This window comes from Myxocyprinus asiaticus, chromosome 38 (assembly GCF_019703515.2).
Source record: "Myxocyprinus asiaticus isolate MX2 ecotype Aquarium Trade chromosome 38, UBuf_Myxa_2, whole genome shotgun sequence".
Lineage (NCBI taxonomy): Eukaryota > Metazoa > Chordata > Actinopteri > Cypriniformes > Catostomidae > Myxocyprinus > Myxocyprinus asiaticus.
This window is the reverse complement of record NC_059381.1, coordinates 3,109,937-3,128,921: the sequence shown is the minus strand read 5'-3', so window position 1 is coordinate 3,128,921 and position 18,985 is coordinate 3,109,937. Positions and strand designations below refer to the sequence as shown.

At 38.1% G+C, this 18,985-nt stretch overlaps 1 protein-coding gene across 3 annotated transcripts in view; it reads right to left on the bottom strand.

The window, feature by feature from the left end:
- The window catches only part of LOC127429245 (CBP80/20-dependent translation initiation factor-like), an 89,109-nt gene extending 70,801 nt beyond the window's left edge, over positions 1-18,308 (bottom strand). For all 3 annotated transcript variants that reach the window (XM_051678166.1, XM_051678167.1, XM_051678168.1), the window contains exon 1: positions 18,159-18,308. The gene's annotated coding sequence lies outside the window, so the exon portion shown is untranslated. The remainder of the gene's footprint in view (positions 1-18,158) is intronic.
- Between the last annotated feature and the right edge of the window lie 677 nt (positions 18,309-18,985).

Genomic DNA, 18,985 nt, shown 5'->3' with positions numbered 1-18,985 from the left:
GCACAGAAGAAAAAAAAAAAGTCATACAGATTTGTGACACCATGAGGGTGAGTAAATAATGACAGAATTTCATTTATGTGTGAACTATCCCTTTAACCCTTGTGCATCAATAAAAAAAAAAAGTTACTCAGCGGTCCTTCGAGGACAAAAATGTCCATGTCAAAAAACTGCCATAATATTATATATATAAATATTATTTTCCACTTTCACTGACTTAGATTTTTTAACCAACATCAGTCCTGATCATAACTACCAAATATTCATTCATTTTCAGGATTTTAACCCTTTAAATGCCAGTTTGTTTACATAATGCCACTGTTGTTTTTTTACACACACACACAAATTTCTCAATGCACACATACAAAATACACTCTGACATCCATAACAACACATCCACACAATTTTATCTGTATCATTTATTCAACTGGCCTGCAGTGCTCTATAATACAGCAAACAGAGAATAGGAAAAAAGCATGTATTTGCTCCATAGGCTAAATATGAGAAAAATGGCGCCATCTGGTGGAAAATATTAAAAATGTACATTTTGAAGCCAGGACTCTGGAATGAAAGCATAATATCATAGAATTCATGATTTTATACTTTAATGGCACTGGGATCAAATATTGCAGTTTTAATGGGTTTCAATGGGGACATTTTTGTCCTGATGGTTCTGAGTGTAACTATTTTGTGTACACAGTGTATTATAGATGTATTATAGGAACTGAGGTTGAAATATCAAAATCCCTTCAAAAATACACACCTTTGGCAAAATATATGCCACTGGCACAGCCAAAATAATCGAAAAAACAAAAATGAAAAAGACAAAAATGTCCCGAAGGTCGCACAAGGGTTAAATTCAAAATAATCCAAAATATCCTGCTAAACAAGTTTGCAGGTGGTGCTTTCAAACCATCAGATATGAGTATGCTAGGGGAAAGATTTTAAACATATTGATGAACTGAGGTCTCATTAGGTAGATTATTTCACTATGATGTATGTGACAGTGAATATTTCTCATTTCACACAGAATGTCCTCCCTCTGGATAGCATCATCATGTCAAATATAAATGAGAAAATGTGTCTGACAGAAGTGTCACAGCCCCAGGCGGTCAGATGCTCTCTCTGCTAATGAACGAATGAAATCTAAGCTGTCAACATATGCTACACAGCAACAATTAAAACACTCAGCCTTACTTCTTACAGCTTATACATTCTTGGTTGAAAATGCATTAATTTCACTTGATTTACATCTCACATTCACAGTAGAACAGTGTTTTCCTCCACCAAAAACATTGCATTTCTAGAGTACTACTCTCTAGCACTGCATACTTCGGAAATCGATGACGTTTAGAACTGAAAACAGAGTTTTCAAACAAAAATGGATTAGTAAGTATGTGGCCTAATGATGTGTTCACGGTAAGGCTGGGTGATATGACAATATAAAGTGCCAATCAATATTCATGTGTTTATCTATCAGTGGGCAGGGCTTCAGCTGAGACTATGAGAATTGAAGAGACGTAGACAGGGTTTTTACAGCAATTTAATAACATTCATCTTGCATTCGGTGCTTCTTAAGTGCTAAATATCGTTCTCATCTGGTAAGCGTATCTGTGTTTCACTTGGGTGTCAGGCACGCTATCTCTCGAGCACGCAAGTGCATGCGAGCCCAGCAGGCTTCCCAATATTTCAGAAACAGGAGAGCCCAGAGCGGGATCACTCACGCTACTCAATCCGGCTTCTCTTGATAACGCGCCGCAGACCACAAAACTTACCTGATCCATTTTACCTGAGCTTTCTTCTTTTCTTTTTTCTTTTTACTTAAAGCGCTATGGAGGAAGTCAAACATCTCAAACGGATAGACAGCCCAACATTCTAACCACCACTGATGAGGGCACAGCTACAACACTGTGTCATGCACCAAAATAAAGGGATTTTAAACTACACATTATCACCTTTACTAAAATTGTGCTCAAATGATGTTTGATATTAGGAAAGAAACCAACCATGTTTTCCTTCAGAAATTCTGATATTCTCTATATAGTTGACTTAAACCATTACAGCCAATAAGTGTTTGCTTTTGTTGGATTTTTACCTGTGTCTTATTTCATTGTTGCATTGCATTGAGAAGATGTTGAGTTTCTTGAGAAAAGTTTATAATAAAAATAAATTTGGTCAACAACATATCAGGCATAATATGTTATTTAGCATTAAGGTAAGGTTGATTTAAAACCAATTTGAGTTTTTGTCATATAAACCAATTTTTATTGATTTTCCAGAAAAAAAAGTACTGTATCGTGTAATGGTTGACCGATATATCACATCAGCCGATATATTTTCCCCTTTGGCCGATTTGTTTCTGAGGGCACTGAGAATCACCTGCTTGCATGTGAAGCGACTGAGACATGTAAACGACCATTCATGGTTCGTTTTGTTGTTACGTGCCATCGTGTTACTACAATAATAGACTAGTGTGCAACACAGTGTCATTTAAACGGTCTGCATATCAGAGCCACGGCAGACGCGTTTGAGCTCATAATGTTAAAGTGCTCGCCTGTTTCATTCTCCCTCTCACTCCTCAACAGTTCCCTATAACTTTTAACTGTCTTTTCTAATGATAAAAAGGCAAATATCAATAAAACTAATATCATATAATGTCTGCAAATATGTGCATATCTCGTTTAAACAGATGTAATAAACCAACCTCACAAAACTTTAGCAGATCCAGCATCCTGTGGAATGCTCATAAATCTTCCTCTGAAGCACGTATTCTAACAGTCTCTCCTCAACAGTTCCCTTTAACCTTTCTAATGATAAAAGGCAAATATCAATAAAACTTCTATTACATACCGTCTGCAAATATGCATATATCTCATTTAAAAAGATGTAATTCAAGAACCTCACGAAAATCCAGCGTTTTCTTCCTGTCGAGCGCTTGCGTGTATTCTATCAGCCAGAATCAAAACTTCAGGATCAGGATCAAAAGTTCCTCTGATTCACAAATCAAGATGGTCAGTCCGTGACAATCCAAGCAGGCGATCCATGCTGTTTAAACTGTCAGGAGATTGCTGCTCACGCTGGATCCACACAAGTGCATGAGAGCAACTTCAAAGTAAAAGCACTTCACGTGTGCTATGAGTAAATGTTTATTAACTATACACTGTATGTGCAATTGGTCTGATTCTGTATTTTTGGAGTAAATACGATTGTTAATGCACACATGCCATCCATGGTTGCTGGACTACTGTGTGTACTGTTATTTCCTACTTCCTAATATATGAACAATTTCTTCATGTGAAAAGAACTAATATGGCGCAGCCTCAAAAGTTAAAAGCAATGAACACAGATTTCTGTGTAATATCCATTTTACAATGCCATCGTAATCTGGAGTGCTTTTTTGTCCCTTAACATTTTGTAAGAACATATAGAAGTGAATTAATGGAGTGATACATGTTTTGCTGTTTTCAACAACAAAGCCATTTTGACGTTATTAGAGTTGCTTTAGAAAGTTATAGCTTTTGAGTTCCGAGGACGAGTACAGCTCCTATCCCGTAATTACAGTAATTCTGACACGACATGACATAAGTGAATAAGAACATTCTAGAACCATCTGCTAAACTAAAGGTGAAAATTCTGGAACAAACTGCAGAAAATAAAAAGCAATCTTGTGAAAAAATACACTGGTATTAAAGTCAAGATGAAATGTCATTCGCAAAACATTCAACCTCCATAATGTGACATTTTTGAGGAAAAAAATTATGTAGGGTGGGACTTGACTCTTTGACCACGCACCCCTATATACGTGTTCAACACATTCGCACTATGACTGCTTTGTGATACTCTTTTAGCACGATCAACGGCAGGCGCATGCACCCACGACACCAGTACGGTCTTGATTACATCAACAGAAACTTCCTACATTTAGATGAAAGTTTATGAAAAAAAACATTTTTTCTTTAGAAAACCGTGCACTGATGAATCATGCACAATATGACCAGAAACATTTATTAATCAAGTGAATTCACGTTGACTTCAAAACGAGGAAGAGGACATACATCATTTGTTTTGTGGTCGTGTTCTGGGATGTGCGAGTACTGATGATGTCACTGCTGTCATGATGTGACCGGCGTGCACGGGGCGTGTCTGTGAGCTCTTTGTTCAAACAGCTGTTTGAGCGAACACACGTGGAGGATTTTACACACTCTACTGAACCCAGACAACAAAGAGCCGAGCCGACACACACCACACAACTACAGCAGACTGTCTCTCTCTCTCTCTGTCTCTAAGGGCGTCTGCAGACAGACGGGTGGTCTGATGCTGCTGTCTCACTGCTGTAGAGTGATCAGACTGCAGACAGACAGACTCTATCAGTCAACACAGCACATTTTACTGCAGTGCTGGAAGTGCAGGGTTTTTGCTGTAAATTAAACACAGCAAGCAGCTGAACACACACTCGCACACTTGTGTTTCTTTGTTCCTTTTTCTGAAAGTACTGTGTAGGGATGGGAATCGTAAGGGATTAAACGATTCTGGTTCGGATTCCGATCCCTCCTAATGATTACGATTCCTTAATGTTTCTTTTAGTACTATTTGTCAGGAAGAAATATTTGCAAACAACAAATTTAATTCTTATTGGATTTACTGCACTTAGCAGACTATTACCAAATGATGAGATAATTTCAGATTTTAACAGAATAGATTCCACTAATTGAGATATTTTATTAATTCAATAGTGTGTATCTTTAGCGACACACTGTCATATCAATAACCATCCAGTAATTACTCTGATTGTGGTCTCACAAACCTGACAGAGTAACAGTTCCTGGTTCATTTCGAGTCCGACATGATGAAATAAATTACTTCGTTTCAGAATGTTTTTCATTCACTAAAAGAGCCGGCTGATAAGCTGATATGTCATTCGTTCGGGAGATAGCGCTGTACGTTTCACACAGTAGATTCTTGGTCTTGGACTCGGATCGAGTCCAGTCTCGAGTACTACAACACTGGTCACTCGTTCGGGAATTGGACTACAGTGGATGCACTTTGTTTCACACAGTAGATTCAAAAGAATCGGCTCATTAGAGTCATTCGTTCGGGATTGCAGTCTTGATTAATAGCAATGCAGGAAACAATGACTTATTGAGTATTTTATATGCTGTTCTGTGCACACCACCAGAAGAATGCATGTTTGAGAACTGTCAACAGAACCAGAATTCATGGAAAGCCTTCTTTTTGAAAAAAAATTGGAATCAGTCCTGAATAAGATTCAGTTTTCGGTTCCAAACCCTAGTATTGTGTTAAGCTGTTATACTGTCAGTTGTGTGTGTTGGAGGTGGATGTGCAATGTTGTTGTGTTCAATTCTGTTTGTCAGATTTGCATTTGTTTCTCTTTACTTGTATGTGTGAAACACAATCTGAAGTCTTATTTTCATAATCTTTCATCAGTACAATAGAGTTGGTGTACTCGAGTTCAGACTCAGAGTCACGAGTCCAATTTTAATGGACTTGGACTTGTCACGGACTCGAGGCTTTCGGACTTGGGATTTTCTTCCGAGTCCGGCCCGAGTCCATGGCATTTGTTATGCAATGAAAAACAAACAAACAAAACAATAACGTAACATAGGGTGACCATATGTTAGGGCTGCATGATTATAGCAAAAATCATAATTGTCTATTATTGCCCTTGATATTGTAATCATGATTATTAATGTCGATTAAAATATTGAATTACTGTGACGTCACAAAGCAACCAACCGTGTAGCTCTTCAGAGTAGCAGATTTCAATGGTGGATTTGAACTGTGCTCCAGTTTCTTTTAAGCATTATATTGTATTATATTTTATATTGTAATAATGTTTGTTAAGGTAAGGCAAAAACAAATTATTTTGCATTGATATCTACAGTATAGAATCAATTAAACTATTGCTAAATTATATGGCATATTCAATATTCAAACTTATTAACAGCCGATTTAAAATCGACCAAGTTACTGCGTTCAGTAAGCCCTTTGGTGGTGAGACGGGACCATTCATCCCGTTAGATCTTCAATGGTGATCTTGTTCATGTACGATCATCGTTAGATCATTTTTGGCCTCAGTGGTTGCACTTTGGAAATTAAAAACAGTCATTTGCGATCGGAGTTTGTGTGATTCATGAAAATGTTAAATCTACCAATACCAGCTGCGTGGCAAATGGGTCTTATTACAGCAGACGCGATAACAATGATGGTGATTCCTGAAATATGCTATTCATGCCATATTCTTTATGTTGACTACACCTCCAAAACACACTTGGAACAGTTAAGCTGAATTACTTTATTGCTATTTTGTACAAATCAAATTCTCATTGGCCTACAAACATGACAAAACAAAACTGTTATTACATTTTTAATAAATTGTACACAGAAATCGAGCAACGTGACAAACTCTCCCATTACAATGACTGCTGTCACTCACTTCTGGTTTACACTGTTTGAGACCTGCATTATAACGCAAGCTCAGTGACGTTCTGCACTCTCGCGAATGCTCTCATTAAAAACAAAGCTGTCTAATCTGCATAATAAATCAATTATTAACACCACGTCTATGCCTTGATTAGAGCGGGAGCATTTTAGTTTTGTCGTGTTGCTCATTTGCAGTGTGTTTAACATCTATGTTCAAAGCGAGCGGTGCAATATCCAATGAATCCAAAATAATTCCAAAGTGCTTTTCACTCTTGTTCTACAGCTTCTTTTCAAGTGTCAGGTGATGTTTCTTCAGTATTAATTTTCGTGTGCCACCTCGAACAGAGCTAGAATATAAAGCAAGCATCAGACGGTTTGCGCATTAGGATCAGTTGTCATTACAGATAAGACGGAGGACTAATCTAAGCAGCTCTGATTGGCCATTGCCGTTTCATTGCTCAACGGACATGTTAGTTATTGCTTAGAATACTCAACCGCTGCAAAAACACGTTGTAAATAGAAACCATTGACGCAACAGGAGCAGACTTAAATTGAACGCTGTAATCGTCAGTTTTCACGATTACATAATCGTGGCAGCCGTAATCATAATCGCGATTAGTTTTTCGATTAATTGTGCAGCCCTACCATATGTCCCCTTTTCCCCAGACATGTCCACTTTTTCAAAAAGCATCCGGACGGAATTTTTAAATTGCTTCTAAATGTCCGGGATTTGTCTTTGTCTTCATATAGATGTGCTCTCTACAGTTAGTGCTATCATACATTGTGTATTTGATTCTGCGCATCAGTTTTCACGTTTATATGTCCTTACGTGTGATTATTCTGGCTGAGAGCAGCAGCGCACACTCTTTCAAAGTACTGTATGTGTGTGCGGGAAAGAGATCACCATTCGCCACACGTGCTCTGCCGCTCTCATCCAGAAATATTAATAATGTAAGTACACTTTAAAAAGGTACGTTCACCAACTCTGCAAATTATTAAATAGAACAAATGTATTATCAGACTCACACTAGTCATTTCTAACTGAAAATGTTGACTATATTGAGACAAAATCAAATTTACTACTTATCAGGGACATTTCAACTAATATGACGGATGAAATAGACCATGATGGAAATTGTACAACTCAGTCCGTCACTTATTTGTAGCGCAACCTCTGTGTGTTACTTGTAAAGCAGGCACTTGCGTTTCAAAGACAAAAAAGTCAGAAAATACAATGAAAAACACAAGTGAGGGGAGAAGTCTCTATTCACCTATTATCCATACTAAATATAATGTGAAAAGAACAGAACGTCAGCCCAAGGTGAGTTTGATCTTGACTTTAGGGAAGTAGGCTACACCTGGACACAGCAGGAGGACTGAAAAGTGTGAAGTGTAGTACTGTGGTATATAAATGTTTTAATGGTATCTGATCTTTCTGTTTTTGTTGTTGTATTTAATTTTATGGGCATTATTAAATGTTTTAATATTACCATTTATTAAATGTATTTGTATTTCACTCATAATTTTAGATAAAACTAAACTAAATTGAATGGACAAATTGAAAATGAAGTAGAAATAAAAACTAAATTAAAATTCAAAATAATAACTACTAACGCAGCTTTCTTTGGTGTATGTTGGAGTGGAGGGGAAAAGCAACAAATAATTTAAATGTCAAAAATGTCAGTTTTGTCTTCATACACCTAAAACATATGCTTTCATTCTGAAACCACTCTGAAGATTGTTCAGCAGGATACTAATCATAAAATGTGTTTTTGTTACATTTATATTGACAACTGTTTTTTCTTAGTTGTGAAAGTTAAAATAAGCTTAAAATATTGATGTTGAGTTTACAGTTACAATTTGAATTCTTATTCTTGAACAGATTCATTCAGACTCGACTCTGCCTGTTACTGACTCGGTCTTGAGTCCGACTCGACCACTTTTGGACTCGGACTCGACTCTGACTCTGCCCATTATGGACTCTTGAGTCTGACTCGGCCCCTTACGGACTCGGACTCGGCCTGTTATGGACTCAGTCTTGAGTCTGACTCGGCCGCTTATGGACTCGGACTCGGCCCCTTATAGACTCGGACTCGGCCTGTTATGGACTCGGACTCGGCCTGTTATGGACTCGGTCCCTTTTGGACTCGGACTCGGCCTTTAATGGACTTGGGCCGAGTCAGACTCAAGACCCTTTTGGACTCGGACTCGACTCAAACTGTTATGGACTCGGTCTTGTGTCCGACTCAGCCCCTTTTGGACTCAGACTCAGCCTGTTATGTACTCGGTCTCGAGTCCGACTCTGCCCCTTTTGGACTCAGACACGACTCGGACTGTTATTGGACTCTGTCTTGAGTCTGACTTGGCCCCTTTTGGACTGTTATGGACTCGGTCTTGAGTCCAACTCGGCCCCTTTTGGACTCAGACACGACTCGGACTGTAATGGACTCGGTCTCGAGTCCGACTCTGCCCCTTTTGGACTGTTATGGACTCGGTCTTGAGTCCGACTCGGCTCCTTTTGGACTCGGACTTGATTGTTTAAAGACTTGGACTTGACTAAGGTGGACTCGAACCCAACACTAAAATACAATATATTTTCTCCACTCTAAATTGAACTTTTAATAATAATAATAATACGTTTATTTTATATAGCACCTTTCTTGAACCCAAGGTCGCTTTACGTGAGAGCAAATACATGAGCAAATGGACAGATAACACATACATTCCAAAAATAAATTATAAAATAAATCCCTAACAAGCAGCCGAGAGATAACACTGAATGAAGAGATGAGTTTTTAGATGTAATTTAAAGGAGGAAGGTGGCAAGTTCCCGAAGGGGTTGTGGGAGAGCATTCCAAAGCTGAGGAGCAACAGTCATAAATGACCTGCTTCCCATTTAAGAACCTGAACTTCAGGACAAACAGGAAATTTGCACCAGCAGACCGTAGAGTGCGAGTGGGAATATAAAGGGAACTGATGTACTGAGGAGCAAGTGTGTGAAGAGCCTTGAAATTTATCAACAATATCTTATACTGAATGCAATATGTAATTGGTATCCAATGGAGCTGTTGCAGAATGGGAGTGATGTGTGCAGACTTTTTACTAGAAGAAAGAAGCAGAATTTTGGATGTATTGTAGGCGATTTAGGGTCTTAGTGGGTAAACCATAGAAGAGTGTGTTACAATAATCCAATCTAGAGGAGATGAACACATAGACTAGTGTTTCTGCATCGTTCATATTGATAAGTTGTCGGAGACGGGCAATATTGCGTAAATGAAAAAATGACGTCTTTATAATGTTATTAAAATGAGCCTCGAAGGTGAGTGATGTATCAAAAATCACCCTAAGGTTACGAACAGTGAGAGATGGCTTAATGGCAGTACCATCAACATCCAAGGTAAGGTCTGAACAGCGTGATACCAATGATTTGGGGCCCATTATCAAAATCTCAGTCTTCTCTGCATTGAGCCTCAAGAAGTTAGCATCCAACCAATGTCTTAAATCATGGAGGCACGCAGATAATGAGGGTGATGGGAATGGTGTTAATGAGCTATAACTAACATAAATCTGGGTGTCATCCGCGTAACAGTGGAAACTAAGGCCATGTTTCCTTATAATTTCACCAAATGGAAGGATATAAATTACAAAAAGAAGGGGGCCCAGCACTGACCCTTGTGGGACTCCTCTTAAAACAGAAAGCAATTGATGATTTGTAATTCTGACACGGAGACTGTGTCAAAAGCTGAGTTTAGATCGAGTAGACGAAGAATGTTGAGTGAACCTGTGCAGTAATGAGAAGGTAATTTACTACCCTTAAAAGAGCTGTTTCATGGTGTGTAGTGGGCGAAAACCTGACTGAAAGGGCTCGAAAAGACTGTTAGACTTCAGGTGTTCCTGAATTTGGGAAGCAACTACTCTCTCAAGGATCTTGGCCACAAATGGAAGGTTGGAAATAGGCCTATAATTCTACAATAGTCATGGGTCAGCACCAGGTTTCTGGAGCATAGGGGAGACAGCAGCTATATTTAAAGCTAATAGAACAATACCAGAAGCAAGTGATGTATTAATCAGGTGAGAGATAGGAGTAGTGATAGCATGAAGAGAACATTTAAAGAGAGAAGTTGGTGCAGGGTCAAGTTGGCACGCTGAAGAGTGTGAATGACCTGCTGATGTAACACAGGCCTCAGTGACAGTGAAAATAAATATTAACCATTAAAGTCATATTGTAATATACTATATTTCACCATCCAATCAAATCACAAATGAAAGAAAATCTAATCCCACACAACATTATTTGCGTATCAGAAATATGACAAAAGTTAAATACATACTGTTGTGCCTTTCTTTTTTAGAACTATTATCTTTTACTGTTTATTACACAAAGAGGACAGACGCGATCACGCGACCAAACGTGTACACACCTCAAATACACTGACGGGAAGTTCAAAGTCATCACTACACTTTGCCCTGGTGCAATATAAGCAAAACATTGTTTACTATCAGACTACTATCACACTTTCAAATTTTATAAACGTTCAAGATAGAGACATGCAAATGAGTTCAAACAAGCGTCACTGACAGATATAACCTCAAAACCCACACTATCAGCATGAACTTAAGCCATTAACATTCAAAGTATTACAAAATATTCACCTTTCTCTCTGTATTAATTGCTCAGGATAGTGCGTATCAGATGAAATGTGTTAAACACCTGAGAGTATTACACTCTTGATTAGCCACAAAAACATTTAATAACAACACAAAAGGGGCAAGAAATGTGTAGAACTTAATGAAGGAAACCCCAAACTGCTTTCAGTCCATACCAGCTTCTGTAGTCATAGTGGAATTTGGAAAACATTTAAACAAAATTGAGGAATAAATAAAATACATAAAATGGATTTCATAGGGCCCAAAAACCTGCAACCCATAAACAAAGGAATGTTCTGGGTTCAAAACAATTAATGCTCAATTAACAGCATTTGTGGCATAATGTTAATTACCACAAAAAAATAAAACAAATAAAAAAATAATAATTGATTCGTCACTCATTTATTTATTTATTTTAATGATGCCACTCATTTATAAAAATAATAATAATAATAATAAATAAATAAAGTGTTTTCACTTTCTAGGGACCAAACTGGGATAAAAAAAAGTATTTGAACATCTATAAACTTGCTGAATTTCATCTAGACTTAAAAGTGGAGACCAAACTCACACGCCTTTATAACGAGTCAGCACTTTTTTAATCGATTTTTAAACCGTGTGTTTGACTGTTTTTCACTGTGTTTGGGGATGAGTTGTGAGAATGTTCCAGAACACCTGACATCACAAAGCCTGGATGTGTGATTGACAGGCATGATGATGCCAGCACCCTTCTGTCTCATCAGCACCAATGCAATGCTGTGAACAGAAACAGATCATTATTTCAGAACATTTTTACTCTAAATTTCCACTTTCACTTTTCATCTGAAAGTGAAAGTGAAGATTTAGAGTAAAAAAGGACTTAAATATAGAATTTTCATTTTTGGGTAAACTATCCCTTTAACAAACACATCTCATTAAATGAACCAAAAACTCTGAAAAGACCAGATAGTCTAAAAATAGATAAAAAAAAACAGCAGCAACAGCAGCAAGGAGGTAAGAAAGCGCAGCGAAGAGAGAGGTCACAGTGGAGAGGATGTTTAGAGTTGGAGATGATGTTCGGGTAAAACTGAAGTCATCAGCACCAGAACAAGAGAAACAATAGATCTATGTTCAATAGTGTGTGTTAGAGGAACAGAATTGCACCTCTGAATGAAACCTGTGACAGCACAATAAAACAATACAAACCTTTACAACCAGACACTTTCACTCAAACTATTACACTGCAAAACAAAACAAAAAATAAACTTTTGTCTTTTCTTGTAAAAATATCTACCCTTTAAACTCGGACCCGCAGAGAAAAAAATTATTATCAAAATATTAATAACTCCAGTCTTGACCAACACAAAATAGGTATCGTTTTAAAGTTTAGAAGCTCTACTTTATAATGCATGCAGGCATTATGACCAAAACTGAACAAGTGCTTTGAAATATGCAGACAAGTCAGAACGGTTTCATTTTAATAATTTATAAATTATTTTTTTTGTCACATGTCGTTGGAAAGCTCTCAAAGAGTAGAATACAACCGGCGTATTAGTTTTACTCACAAACAAATATATAGCAAGTAATAGCTGACATACATGTTACATGTACACAGGTGTTGTTTATAAGCTGTGTTTTCGATTATGGACAATTGGAGACGTTTTTGGACACTAGGATAAATTATTTTTGTAATGCTATAACTTTTGATCGCTTTGTCGTATCAACACAAAATGTTACTCAGTTACAGGTAACATGACAACAAACAAAAGCCGTTTTTTGAAGCCACCTTATTCACACCCAGAGATATTATATATCAAATCGGAAAAAATCAAAATAAAAGTACATTTATCTTGTTTTACGAATAACTTTACTGGAAAACAAGACAAAAATACTTAAACAATTTTTGCAGTGTACATAGAGTATATAGAGTATAGTGATGTATGATGTATCAGCCAGTATCGACCAATAAAAGCATTTAAATTCACTATTGGGCATCAGTTGTTTGTTTTTTTAAAAAAAGCTGATGACCGGGGGGACTGGGTAGCTCAGTGAGTAAAGACGCTGACTACCACCCCTGGAGTCGCGAGTTCAAATCCAGGGAGTGCTGAGTGTCTCCAGCCAGGTCTCCTAAGCAACCAAATTGGCCCAGTTGCTAGGGAGGGTAGAGTCACATGGGGTAATCTCCTCGTGGTCACTATAATGTGGTTCTCGCTCTCAGTGGGGCGCGTGGTGAGTTGTGCGTGGATGTTGCGGAGAATAGCGTGAGCCTCCACACGTGCTACGACTCCGCGGTAACGCGCTCAACAAGCCACGTGATAAGATGCGCGGATTGACGGTCTCAGACAGGGAGGCAACTGAGATTCATCCTCCGCCACCCGGATTGAGTCACTACGCCACCACGAGGACTTAGAGCGTATTGGGAATTGGCCATTCCAAATTGGGGAGAAAAAAAAAAAAGCTGATGACCAGGGCCGATTATTTCCTGTCAAAAGAGGGCAGAAAAATGCTTTGGACAATTACCTTACAACTTTTGCTGGATGTAAAAGAAAAGGTCTCCTCTTGTGTGGAATTACTCTGAATTGGGCGAGAGTTGCAATTTTTAGTCTTTTTACTGCTAGAATTTCACAAGGTGGAACTACCATTAAAACTTCAATACACTGTCAGTGTAACACTGCTCTGTTTAAAATGATCTTTTCTGTGAAAGAAGCACAATGATACATGATTATGTAGAAAAAAAGCCACAGTCTTTAATCTACAGGACCAAAAAACTTAATTACAGCAGGAACTACTAAACAAACACACACACACCGCTGTCTCTGCCTCTGTCACACACTCATGATGTGATCTGAATCCCAACAGAATGTGTTGAGCTCCGGCAGTTCTTACTGGCTAATGAAACAGGAAGTGGACACATTCCCCACACATTCCACCTCACACCAAACCAATCAGATTGTTACTACATGATGAAGGTAGCAGGGATTGGACAGACAGTGGTAGGCGGGATCCAAGCTGAAAACAGCCCAATCATCACTGATCCATTTGACAAACAGCCTCTCGTAAAGGAAAATATCTCATACTACATACATACTGTCTGCTATATATCTACTTTCACAATTTGGTCACTAATTTGGAGGTTTACTGTAAAGCTGCATTAAAATTAAATGTATTGTGAAAAGCTTGATATGCCTTGATTCTGACATTGTAAAGAACGTATTATGATTTAGGCTACTATTATTTGTCCACCGATATTGGAATCGACCAACTAAACTTAAATATTAAAGAATGCAATTCAGTCTCACCGAAGCTAACAGGACAAATGTCCAAAAATAATCCAATTAAACCACTTAGATTGAACTATGCTGACAAACCAGAGACATTAATCACATTTCAGAGCATGTCAAGGAATGAAATGAAATTCTGCTTCTAGGTTTATTTTAATAGGTGTGTCAACCTCATCAGACTAGTAGTCAGAATTACATAATTAAACCTGTTTACATGCACACCGATATGTTGATTACATCCAAAAATCAGCTTATTTAAAAAAAACAACAAAAAAAAACAGACAAAGCTAGAAATCCGTGTTTACGGGAGATTTGAAATAATAGTTTTATTCTCTGCTTTTGATGTCAAACCGTGAAGAGGCATGCGCACAACACTTGCGTACATTAGTTAAGCCGGTAAAGGTGTTTAAATGCAATGTGAAAAAAGGGTAATGGGCAAAAATCTACCTGTGTCGATCGGTTAATTCTTACGCCGTTTATGACCTTACCCCGATAAAGGAAAGCCGTTTAATGCGTTTACATGACGACACACGTTGTCGGCTTGTTAAGCATAATCGGTGTAGGAATGTGCATGTAAACATGCTCACTATCTGCAAACTTGCACAACCCACAAAAATGAATGGAAAAAAACACAACACTTTCTGTTATGCCTTTAACTCCAGAAGTATTAAAGATGTATATTTTTTATTATTATTTATTTATTTTATCCCCTTTTCTCCCCAATTTGGAATGCCCAATTCCCACTACTTAGTAGGTCCTCGTGGTGGCGCGAATACTCACCTCAATCCGGGTGGCAGAGGACAAGCCTCAGTTGCCTCCGCTTCTGAGACCGTCAATCCGCACATCTTATCACGTGACTCGTTGTGCATGACACCGCGGAGACTCACAGTATGTGGAGACTCATGCTACTCTCCGCGATCCACGCACAACTTACCACACGCCCCACTGAGAGCGATTACCACTAAACACGACCACAAGGAGGCTACCCCATGTGACTCTACCCTCCCTAGCAACCGGGCCAATTTGGTTGCTTAGGAGACCTGGCTGGAGTCACTCAGCACGCCCTGTATTTGAACTCACGACTCGAGGGGTGATAGTCAGCGTCAATACTCACTGAGCTACCAAAGCCCACCAGTATTAAAGATATCTTAATATTATTTTAGATTCTGGCTTTGAACAAACTTTCCTCTTTATATCTTCAATTGTAAGGCCCTATGTAGTTATATCCCAGAGATATGGGGTCTTGATGCTCCATCCACAAACAAAACAAAGGTCTGAAGTACAGATGTTGAAACTATAAATGTCCCTTAATTTATTCACAATCACAAGCAACACACGTGGCTCTTTAGTGCAATACCCATTTACTCACATCTAGTTTTTGGATTTCAGAAATGTACATCTGCAAATCTCTGGAATGCATCATAAAGAGTCCAAACACCAAAGATGCTGAAACTCTACTGAAACTTTTTACTAATTCTACAATGTTCTGCATAACATGTGCCTGGCCATTTCTAACAATACAGCATTTTTAAAGACAAAAAGAGACCTAATCTCATATTTCCAGAGCATTTTATGGCCATTTCTAGACCAGTTTTACAGCTGTAGACCAGTTTAGTAGAGGTCTGACACCAGATCAGCAGGCATGAGTCTAAAGAGTTTAATTCATAACTATTATCACTCACAGAGGAACCACTGAACACACTCACACACAGGCCAGAATGTGACCTTTTACATCTATTCACACTATCCATTGCTCAGAGATTGATTAAGTCAGACTGGCGTTTCACATATAAGCATATTGTCAGAGGACATATTCATGCTATCAACATTAGTAGAGTGTAGTGATTTGTTTACAGTGTAAATAAAGGGTAAAACTGCTCTGCTATTTGCATGCATTCCAACAGACACCCTGAGGAATTGTGCTGCACTAAGCCATAACTATGTAATAATGCTGAAATGACACAGCAAATGATCCTGATGGAGAATAGATGAAAACATATTCTAAAAATAAGACTTTAGTGAGATTTACTTGTAAATAATGCACTAATACACCATTTATGACTGGATCTAATTTAAAGTATTGATCCATTACACTTCTGCTGAATACAATTCACTGACCACATCAGCACAAAATGACCAAACCAGTGGCCATAGTCCTGCTAACAGGAAAACAAATAGGCCAAACTCTGCCAGGCAGACTATATTAATGTATATGTCAAATCTGGGTCAGCATAACTATCGATTCAAATGCTGAATCAGGCAGTATTTGAATCTAATAAATCAACTGCCAACTAAACTACAGAAATTGAATGACTATAATCATGCACACTTATTATTATTTGCACATTAAAAAACGATTTGCATTATCTACCCACCTACCATACTACCTCATCATCTGTATAAACAAAATTTAAAGGAATATATGGATTCAATACAAGTTAAGCTCAATCGGCAGCATTTGTGGCACATTGTTGATTACCACAAAAAAATAATTTCGACTCGTCCCTCAGAGCCAAAAAAGAGGTTAAAGAGAGACACTTACAATGGAAGTGAATGGGGCCAATTTTTGGAGGGTTTAAAGGCAGAAATCTGAAGCTTATAATTTTATAAAAGCACTTACGTTAATTCTTCTGTTAAAACGTGCGTATTTTTCGAGCTGTAAAGTTGTTTAAATCATTGTTTACAAGAATTACAGGGTTGGTAAGTGATTTTTATCACTTAAAAATCATGTTTACGGCTATACTTTTAAAAACGGTGAGTAATTTTTGGTGGTTATCAACATTAATGACACAAGTGTTGTCCACTGAGCTCAATTTGTATGGAACCAGGAATGTTTCATTAATGTATATATACTGTTTATAGCCTATTTAGTTATATTTTGCCACTCGTTTTCTATTTTTTTCCGCTTTACATGTCTAAATCTACAGATTTTCATATTAGGGCCTATGTAACTATTGATTAATGTCAGGTGGGCACACAAAGAATTTAATGACCTATTACCCTGTGCACATGACAATAAATAGAGTTAGAACTTGAGTTGATCAGATCATCTCTGTTATAGACTGGAGTCAAACCCAAAACATGATTGCAGCCCAGTGGTGTCGTGTCACTGATGAAGACGTGGAGGAGGAGGATGGTAGCAGTAGCAGCAGCAGCAGGGAAAGATCATGTGCAGCCCTGCCCAAGTCTGATACCCTCAAAGCTGATGTAATCGACCCAGAAGACATGAAACTCGGTGTCCAGAACTGGTTAGCACACAGTTTATAAAGCACTGAGATTGCATGACCTCTGATAACACACCAACACTCTTGATTTCTACAGTAATTAACTGCTAAACACTCATATCTAATAGATCTCATTGACTTGAATAGGATTTGTACTTTTATTGCTTTAAAAATGTCATAGGAGACCAGATTGTGCCTTTGTACTGTTTTGAGACTTTCGAGCAAGCAGCAATTAGCTAACAACACACTCACACACACACACACACTGACCAGATGAGACTAGAAATGTCAACAGGTTTAATTAGAACGCTCGGGCAATGTCATCTGTCAGTGATCAAAGCGCCGCCGCCGGCAGAACAAAGAGACATATTGTATAAACAAAAAGATAGAAATTTGCCGATCACAATTGAACTGTTACAATGTATCACAGACGTTCCATCCGGTCGCGCTGTGTTACTACAGGCTGCGAAAAGGATACAGCGCGGTGGATCAGAGCTGGTTACGCAAACAGTAAACACCCAAAGCCGGTGAGTTCTACATTTCTGCCCCTTAAACACACACACACACACAAATAACCGCAAATACTCACCCGCTATCTGCAATCAGGACTGCGGGGATCACCGGGTGTCCTCCGGGTTTAATTCCGCCCTGTCATGAGTGTTTCCCGGGGACAGAGAGGTGGACGGGACGGGAGAGATTAGCCTGCGTCCCTGTTACACACACACACATCCATACACACACACACGCAGGGAGGGAATGCAGGAATGTGACGTTTAGTCCGGTTTGCTAACAGGACACGCGCACGAGGCGAACCGAGGATTGTGGGAATTTGAGTTCAGAGAGAATTTCGGGAATATGTATCGATTTGTTTATAAGAACGTTCTCGTTTATTTATTTTATCGTATTATTCTGAATTCTATTATTATTATTATTATTATTATTATTATTATTATTATTATTAGGGTGCTATTTTTACATATAATATTAAAATGAATTAAAATGTATTATATACCACACATATATATCATAAATTGTATGCATAATATTTCGGGCTTGTGATGTTTTTCTTTATTTGTCTTTAAATTATTAAAAGGATACGAATTGTAATGTAACTTCGCAGCTTGCCGTACGAAGTGGAAGAGGTAAAGTTACCTGGCTGCAATACTGGTCTGACAAAATTGTAAATAATGGAGAATGTGGAGAACTAGCGAAAATTCAGCAAAGACCTTACAAATGTGAGACGAATGCTTTACCATCACCCCACGTTGTGTGAATATGTTAATTATTTGAGATATAAGTGTTGAACTGAATTTGGCTAATGCGCTAAAGCTAGCAGCAACACAACACATGCTTTTGAAACGTCAGTTCCGTCAGTTGTTAAACTAAGTATGCTAAACTAACATATCAATATTTAAG